General features: G+C 37.2%; 1 pseudogene; it reads right to left on the bottom strand.

Annotated features, from left to right (window-relative positions):
- On the bottom strand, positions 1-10,194 carry LOC138308562 (alpha-(1,3)-fucosyltransferase C-like; annotated as a pseudogene).

Here is a 10,194-nt window from a genome sequence, read left to right as displayed (position 1 = left end):
TCACTGTCGAACAATAATTGTGTTTCGTTCATCGGTGTATATATATGCCCTAATTCTATAACACACAAAAAATATAATATCAATAATTTATTTCGCACTTTGGTGCATGGCGCAATCAGTACCCGTCATTTCATATGGATATAGTGCCACGGATTTTTTTCGGCGATCCAACTTAATTATTTTCTCATATTTCTTAACTTGAAGTAAAATTCGAAGTCTCAAATAATTTTCAATGGTACCTGGGATGGTAATGTGTAAAGTAAGTACGACTTCTATGTAACAGAGAAAAAATAACTACCGACTTCAGTTCGTTTGTTTTTGACGTGAAAAGGGGGGGGAAAAGATAGAAAGGTGCTCTTGTTTTGGAGTGAGGCGAGTGGAGAAGAAGAGAATAGTGCAGATGGCCAGGTCAGCGGCTGGGAGCGGATCTTTAGAGTAATTTTTTGTGTTAGTTAGAAGAAGAGCGAGAAACAGGGACATATAACACACTGGACACCGATGGGATAGGCAAGCAGGGTGACGCAGGGGCGTAAATTGACAAGATCACTAAAGACAAGGCTCCCCCCCCTGTATTCAAATCCCTGTTTCCCCTGGCATCCTCTCCCTTCTTCCTCTCCCCCTCCCCTCTTTTTTCATCCCCTTTCCATCCCCTCTGTCTTCTTCTCCTCCCCCAATCTCCACCACCCACCACAACACATTCCCCCAACCCCCCCCCACCAAAAAAACACCCCCCACACCACCCACCACCAACAAAGTAAAAGAATGGGATAATCTCTAAATCTCTGTTGGCTGTAATCTCTGGTTCGTGCGAAAAGAAAGAAAAGAATCACAATGTAACTACAAGAAGGAAGAGCATCGGCGATGCCATGAAAAAAAGTGAAAACGGAAGGATGACTTATGAGAAAATAAGAATCGGAGGTGGAACAAAGGATGGCAGGCGCTGGGAGGAAAGAAAAAACTGAAAAAAAAGAGAAGAATGAGCCCGGCAAACCTACGCCTAAAAGTGAAAGAGAAAAAACCTTTTGTCAGGGTGAGCTTCTTTTAAGTATTTAGGTAGGACACAGTTTTAAATGTACGGGAAAATCACATTAAATGTTGGCATTCTTATGCTCATTGCTAATCGTTACACTAAATCTGTTTCCTCTCTATATCTGTCATTATTTAAGGTGGAACTCGGTAGAAGGACTGGAAAAAACCGACTACGCTAAAAGTGAGGTTTAACGGTACTGGTTATGAAGCTCTCGACTGGGTTTAAACTCTGTCATTAATTTACTAACACTGACAAATCTTGAACGTGGTTAGAATTTTACTTGCAATTGCGTGTTAATTAATTAAAACAAAAACAAGGTTAGTTTGTTTATCAAATTTTTAATCATTAACCCTTCCAGATCGTTGGGAGGTACGCATCTTGAAACGTATTCAGAGACCAAAAAACCCATCGTCCTATTATCATCGTACAATCGTTTGTAGGCTGCCGGATTGTGTAAAACCGACTGACACAGCTCACAATGGGGCGCAGAAATATCTCTTCCTCATAGGTATATTGTCTCTGGCATTGGTGAAGAAAGACGAGAATGTCTTTTTTCAGCTTGATGCGATGGAATGAAGGTACATGGCAAGCTTGTCTATTTCCCGACACAATAAGGGAATTTTCTCCGGAAAAACTTCTCTGGTCAATGATAAATGAAAAATAGTCATTGTAGTTTTCATCGAGTTTGTCCAAACACTGACTGTCCTGGGTGACGTTTAACAGGGTGTATGAACATCACGTCCCTGACGAACACATGAACATTCATGTAGCATCCGTAAACAGTTTATAACAAACCGTTCCCCGCATTGCTCTGCTGTAATGAACAATTACTAACAAACCAGGCAGCCGATACGGACATTGTCCAGTGGTAGGGACGTCTTTGCCAGTTATAGAAATGACATTCTGAAGTTTTAACGGCGGTTCCAGACTAAAGAATACCAAATTTGACCGCCATGTGGTTTGGATAGGGGCGTTTTGCAAACCCACGTGCCGTGCGTGAGTGGAAACACAATTGCGTCGCTGTTCTCTGGAATGTATTTGCCTTCAGTGACTTTACATTTAAGTTTACATTTACTAAACGCTTCTCTGCTCACCCAATTGGGTCACGGGCTATTTCCAAAAGTGGGATGTTCTTTATTCCAGGTTCTATAGAAATGTATTTAACCTCATGGAGATATCTTCTTATCTCATCACTAAATACATATTATCCAACAATCGTTGTTAGCGGTAAGTCAAGTAGAAGCATAAGTGTCTCAACTGATGTCTGGAAGCGTAAACAAAACAGATAGACAATGAACACCATATGTGTATACACCTATAACAGGGTTATTATCATAACGATACGATACTGTCATCCTAGGTGAGACTATTCACCGGGTTATTATTAAAAGAGATATATATCCTAGGGTATATCTATATATATAACATGGCCATATTATATAGTTATACTCGCTTCCGTATAATCGATATACAATGTTTATTATGATATATAATATATATATCCCCCCTTGGTAAGTCTATATACAGGTGATTATACAGGGTTATTAATTATATACTAGGGTGATGTATTATATATATATAACCCTGGGTATGGGACGATATACAGGGTGATTATTATAGATTGATATATATCCTGGGTGCATGACCACTATATACATGGTTGATAGTATATTATTGATACTATATCCTGGCGTATTGGACGTATAACATGGGGGATCAGACATGATCTCTAGTGATAAATATTACTGGTTATGGACTATATACAGGGCTGATTATTATATAGTTGTTTCTCTATACTTGCGTTATGGACTATTATACAAGCGTGTGATCACAATTAACAGAGAGATACATATATCCTGGGTAGTGACTAAATAGCAGGGTGATTATTGATACGTGCTCTGCTCGCATATCCTGGGTCATGACTACTGTTGATTTTTATAGGGTGATATTCCTGGTATGACTATACAGGTGAGTATTTTAATGATATATATCCGGGTATGACTTATATATGCAAGCGTGAATATTATAGAGGAGATACATATATCCAGGTGTATGGACCTATATTACCGGGTGATTTATAATATAGTGATATATTTCCTCTGGGCTATCCGACCTATACAGGAGCGCATTGATGAGTATAGATGATTTAGATCCTCGGGCGCCATGGACTAACAGGCAGTGTATTATTATAGTGATACATAGTCCTGTGGTATGACTGATCTCAGGGCTGATTATTATAGTGATATATATCCTGGGTATGATTATACTACCAGGGTGGTGATTATATATAGTGATGATATATACTATCCCGGGCTATACTACAGATGATTATTAGAGACGATATATATCCTGATTATCACTAGACGCTCGCTTTATAATAGTATTCACTATTTCCTGGTGTATGTAATATATACAGGGTGATTATTATAGTGATATATATATCCTCCCGGGTATGACTATATACAGGGTGATTATTATAGTGGGATTAGTGATATAATATTCCCGGGTATGACCTATATACAGGGTGATTAGACTAGATATGTGATATATATACCCTGGAGTTGATGTAAAGATATAAAGGGTGATTATTATAGTGATATATATATAGTTGGTAGTGACTATATACAGGTGATTATTATAGTGAGTATATATCATGGTGTATGACTATATACAGGGTGATTATTATAGTGATATAATATCCTTGGTATGACAATATACAGGGTTGATTATTATAGTGTATATATATCCTTGTGTATGGAACTATATACAGGGTGATTATTTATAGTGATATATGAATCCTGGTATGACGTACATACGAGTGTATTATATGATTATTCCTGGGTAAATACAGTGATATATAGGATATATATCCTGGGTATGAACTATATACAGGTCGGATTAATGATAGTGATATATATCCTGGTTATCGACTACAGGGTGATTAGTTAATAGTGATATTAATATCCAGGGTATTACTATATAATCACTGTGATAATTATAGTGATAGATATCACTGGGATATGACTACAGGGTGATTATTATAGTGAGATATTATCCTGGGTATGACTATATACAAGGGTGATTATTATAGTGATATATATCCCGGGTAAGACTATATACAGGGTGATTATTATAGTGATATATATCCTGGGTATGACTATATACAGGGTGATTATTATAGTGATATATATCCTGGGTATGACTATATACAGGGTGATTATTATAGTGATATATATCCTGGGTATGACTATATAAGAGTGATGATTCATCAGTGATATGATATATCCCCGCGGTCGGACTATATATACAGGGTGATTATTATAGTGATATATATCCCGGGTATGACTATATTACAGGGTGATTATTCTAGTGATTTATGATCCGTGGGTATGACTATATACAGGGTGATATTATAGTGATATTATATCCTGGGTATGACTATATAGCAGATTGTATTAATAATAGTGTAGTATATATCCTGGGTAATCGACTCTACAGGGTGGATTATTATTAATTGATATATATCCTGGGTATGACTATATACAGGGTGATTATTATAGAGAGATACATACATGCAATTATACTAAATCATGGTATTATTATAGTGATGTATACTATATACAGGGTGATTATTATAGTTGATATATATCCTGGTATGACTATGTATACAGGGTGATTAGATATAGTGATATATATCCTGGGGTATGACTATATACAGGGGTGATTATTATATCGTGATATATATATCCTGGGTATGACTATATACAGGGTGATCTATTATAGGAGGAGATACGATTTATATCCTGGGGCTATGAGACTATTATACAAGGTGATTATTTATAGAGAGATACATACTATCCTGGGGAGTTATTATAGTGATAAAGAATATCCTGGGTATACTATTGGTGCGCGCAATGATTATAGTGATATATATCTTGGGTATGACTATATACAGGTGATTATTATAGTGATATATATCCTGGTATGACTATACAGGTACAATTATTAGGTGATATATACCTAGGTATTATAGAGAGGTGATTATCCAGAGTGATATAAAATCCTGGGTATGACTAATATCTACAGGGTGATTATTATCGTGATATATCCTATCCTGGGTATGCGACTATATACAGGTGATTATCTAATGTGTGATATATGTATCCCTGGGTATGACTAAGTACTGGCGTGATTAATTATAGTGATATATATCCTTGGTTATGACCTATAGTACAGGCGATGCATTTATTATAGTGATATTACTAATCCTTGGGTATAAAATACTAAACTGGGTGAGTTTATTATAAGTGATATGTGTTCCTTGTATCGACAAACTGAGAGGTGTTAATTATAGAAGGATAATAAAAATGTTTATGTGCCTGGGTACAACTGTAGTTACAGGGTCTGTTATGATTAGAAAATTCATGAGACACTTACAACCACACACTGGGCGACTCGACGACTCAATCAGGGTAATCCAATACGTTCCGCATCAAAGTCCAGTTTTCTGAGTTGACCATACCAAATTATTAAACGAACCCATTATGGTCGTGTTCGCCTACTCGTCGCGCGAGTTATTCCAGGAGCGCTAGCAGTCTCGTTATTATCTCTAGGGGGGGGGGGGGGTTGGGTCCCGTTAGTGGGGCCCCCTTGACTGGTCAATCAGTTAAAACTGAAACGTATTTCAAGAAAACAATTGAACAATCAAAAGGCCCTGCACAAAAGACCTCGTCTCGGACAGATAGAAAGAGAGGGACGTCATAGCTTCAACCCGGATTTGAAGCGTAACGTAGAGAATTGTACCGTAATTCCAATTTTTTCGTGGATATCAAAAGAGCAAATTTTATTTTTTTTTTTTTTATCTATCAATCTATATATCCTATTTGTCGCAACCAGAACCATTCAGTTTTGTTATGGACACAGTGCTGTGGTGGATACATTGAGGGTGCCGTGTACACACAAGGAGACCATTCCATGGGATGTAAATGGGCAAAACATGAAAATGATTAACCAACCAACTTTATGCACTCACCTCATATTCAGAAGGTGCCTCCTCTAAATTACTTTTAAAGGGGTTATTTAGCATTCAAAAGAACAAAAAGACTGATATAAGAGAAAAGGTGTTGTTCAACTAGGCACAATTAGTGCGTGACATCGGATACTGGGACTAATAAAATAGATTGGCTGATAAATTAACGTAAGAATGTAATGAAATGTCTATCAGTGTCTAATGCGGTAAAAGATTCCGAGAAACGTAGACCTTGATATGGAACGTCAAATTGGAAACCTTTGTGGCAACGCTTGTCATATTTATGTCATATTGGGCATTTGATGCGAAGAAGTGCCAAAGTGACAAAACACGAAATATTTACTAAGTTATTCCATTTTATTTTTTGTGTTTACCAAAGATCAATACATTCTATACGCTATGTATCACTTATGTGAACCATTGTAGCCTAGGGTAAAGTTACTCAATCACAATGTTGTGAACTTACACTTTAAATGTATGTTCCTTCCAACATATGAAAAAGACCGATGAAAACATGTAAATCTTCACAAGATATTTATCTTTCGTTCAAATAAGAGTTTTGCCGCGATTAAGAACATGCGAGAGAAACGCTCGCGGATTTTAACCCTAACCACGCTATTTTGATACAAGAAATTCCGCGACGCCAATAATAGATCCATCTCATTTGACGGTCTGCTTGATGGCGGGACTCGTCCGACTAAAAACGTTTGATGGGCAATAACACAGCAGCAAGCTCTAAAACACGTCAATTAATAGTACTAAAGACGTGAACGTTTGGAAGGTTGTCAAAATATTATAACGTGTGTATAATTCTCAATCAGCTGTTGACCTGGCGGTGGAAGAAAAAATGATGGTTAAAACGTTTTTATATAGATCCTCGTTTTTTGTCAGTATTTACTTGTATCTTTCGATTTTCATAATTCTTGCTATTTTTCAAACGAAATATTGAATAATTACAATTGCATACATCACGCGTATTAGATTTTACTCCTCTCTAGAATATTTGCCCTGCTACTATATGTTTTTTAGGTGTATCAATAATCTTACAAAACGGACTATGTCACGTGAATAGTATTAGACTATGATATAATAATGTATATCGATATCCTGTGAATTGCTCCACATTCAACTCACGCCCCCCCCATGTGCGGAATGCAGGCATCTCGATACATGTCATCACCGTATCTCGATGGTATCGCTCTTTCAAAATGAATTGCATTACGTATCAAGGCCGAATGCCAACTGCGACAGGTGAGATGTCGATCCCCCCCCCCCCCACCTAGTATCATCGGTCCCGCACAATTTTAACACATAAATTAGAACTGCTTGTCATATCATATGCAATTGTCCATAGATTCATCGTTTGTATACAATCTATAGGAATGTTGACATATCAATCCACAAGCATTAAAAACCAAAACGATGACATATTAAGAACATAAAAATATTTGGTATTGCTGTATATACTGTATTCGTGTTGATATGAAACAGAGAGAACAAGCACCTGGTTATCAAAGCATACTTATTTTACGCTTCAATTGCTTGACTGGCGTGATCGCTTATCGGTACCGCGTATGGCGTTTCATGTCGTTTCTGATGGGTAAGGTTGATCATCATATTGATTTTTAGAACTCGGTCTCGAATCTAAAATAAGAGGTCCAGAGAGCTGTATTGCTCACATGGTATGTAAAAATGATAATTCAGAATAGAGTCTAAACTTTTGTTAAATCCACCAGCTTCCTCCTATCGAATCAAGATTTAACATGTAAGATGGTTCTACTGTGATATTCCGGGAAAGACCACTGTGACTATCTTTATGTGTGTAAATGTTCAAACTCTTTTGTTGCGCCTGACACATTTAATCATTGTGGTACAAGCGTCTTTTACTGCGATTCCCATCCCTTGCCAAGTACGTGTAAAGCAACTAATTCAATCCGATTATACAGTAGCTTATAGTAGTAACAGTCCTCTACAAATGCATGCCCATGTTCTAAAATACAAATTTCATCTACTTATTTGGAGCTATGTATTGCCATTCTGGTTATGACTTACCTAACATTAATAGATGCTCCACTCGTCGACTGAGTTTTAATGGTATTCTTCATTTGTACAATATTTTGGTGTTTAATCGTGTATATGTATGTCTTGTTAACTCAAACTCAAAATTAGATCATAAATTATTTGTTTTTGCAGAGTTGGTGCATGCGAAAAACATTCATTCAATTTAGGATAAAGTGCCCACGGAATTTTTTCGTCGGAATTCTTAACTTGAAGTAATATTTGATGCTCAAACTTGTCAAAGGTGGTTATTAGTGTAATGTATTGGAACTTTTGTAAATGACGATAAATAACTAAATCGTCTCATTCTGTTTTTGATAGTGAAAAAAATACCATTTGTCAGGCGGTGGAGCATCTTTAACTCGGGTTCTGGATACACGCGTACATATTGTTTCTGTTTAGTCGAATTTGCTATAACGATTTTCAATTTCACACGGTGATCATTCTAAATAACTAGAACAAACTCACGGCCATGGAATTGGTCAAATATTTTCTTTGTTCATATGTTTCCAAATGGATAGTATAACAAGTTCAGACGCGGTTTGCCGAGTGCCATTTAAGTTTCGTAGCCCTTCGAGTGGGTATTGCTAACAGGAATGAGACTCATATAAGTTGCCGTTTATTATCATGCGCGGTTTTTTTTAGATTGCAGTAGTATACATGGTTAAGTATGTATTTTCCCCCAACGCAGGCTATTCTAGCATATATAGGCTAATAGTGAACGCAGATGATTTGGTATTATCCTGCGGACACACAAACGTTACTTTCTTTCCACTATTTCCATCAGTGAAAAGTGTCTTTATATCTAGAAATATTAAAACCCCCCCCCATCCCCTCCTATCCCCCCCCTCTCCATTGCATCCCGAAATACATCCATGCCACTATGCCCTTCCCCCTCCTCCCCCCTCCCCCAGAATGCGATATCTGAGTGCGCAGACAAAAAAAGCCAAAAGATTTTATTCTTCTTTGCTGATTGTATAAGTTGAAATAGAATAAATATAAAATGTAAACCCATCCTAAAATACTTGCCACTCATGTTAAATGTTAATCTTTGCTCAGTTTTTTCGGGGGGGCGGCTTGAGAATCTTCAGAGAATTGCTTCGATATCCATGCTATTGGGCAACACAAAGGACGCTTTCCTGCTAATAATTGGGTTGATAATCAGGTACTTGGTCTTCATCGCTTCGGACTTCTAGAACTATATATTTCTAATATAAAGTCTCTCAGTTCAAAACACACTAGGAAAATAAAAATACACGATAAATCAATCGCTTCAGTTTTGTGTATTATATCATATATTTTATCACAACTTCAGATCGTTGGAGAGGGACACTTATTGAAACGTATTCAGAACATATACACATCGTCCTATTTCATTCGCTTACAATGTGTGTAGGCTGAAGGATTGTGTTTATCGTCGGAACAGCTCACAATGGGGCGCAGAAATACTTCACTCCATATGGTAATTGTCTTCTGGATTGAAGAAAGACGAGGAATATCTTTTCGCTTGATGCGTTGGAAGTAAGGTTTCTGGCAAGTTTTTTTGTCGAGTTAAATTTGGAGAATCTTTAAATGAATTCTGGTCGGTCCCATACATTGGAATAAATTAACTGTTTCCCCTCACCACGGGTACGACGTTAGATAATTTATAGCCCCGGAAAAACTTCTCTGTCACATAATCCCGACATAGGGAATTTTCAAATGATAAATAATAATTGTAGTTTTCATCGAGTTTTTCCAAACACTGTGTGTCCTGGTGACGTTTACAGGTGTATGAACCACAGTCTCCGAACACATGAACATTCATGTACATCCGTAACAGTTTAACAAACCGTTCCCGCTTGCTCTGTGTATGACAATTACTAACAAACCAGGCAGCCGTTGTTTTCGTCCACGGTTTAGTCTTAGCCTGCTTTCGAGGAATAATATTATCTGTCGTGAAGTTTCCGTATGGATAGTAAATATCGGCATCTCTTCGATACGACATTGTCCAGTTGAAGACCTTTTGCCAGTTATAGAACGACATTTTTAGGTTTAATGGTGGTTCCAGACTGAAAAATACCCAAATTTGACCCAT

This window comes from Argopecten irradians, chromosome 15 (assembly GCF_041381155.1).
Source record: "Argopecten irradians isolate NY chromosome 15, Ai_NY, whole genome shotgun sequence".
NCBI lineage: Eukaryota > Metazoa > Mollusca > Bivalvia > Pectinida > Pectinidae > Argopecten > Argopecten irradians.
The sequence above is the reverse complement of the archived record's forward strand: the minus strand, read 5'-3'. Positions and strand labels throughout refer to the sequence as shown.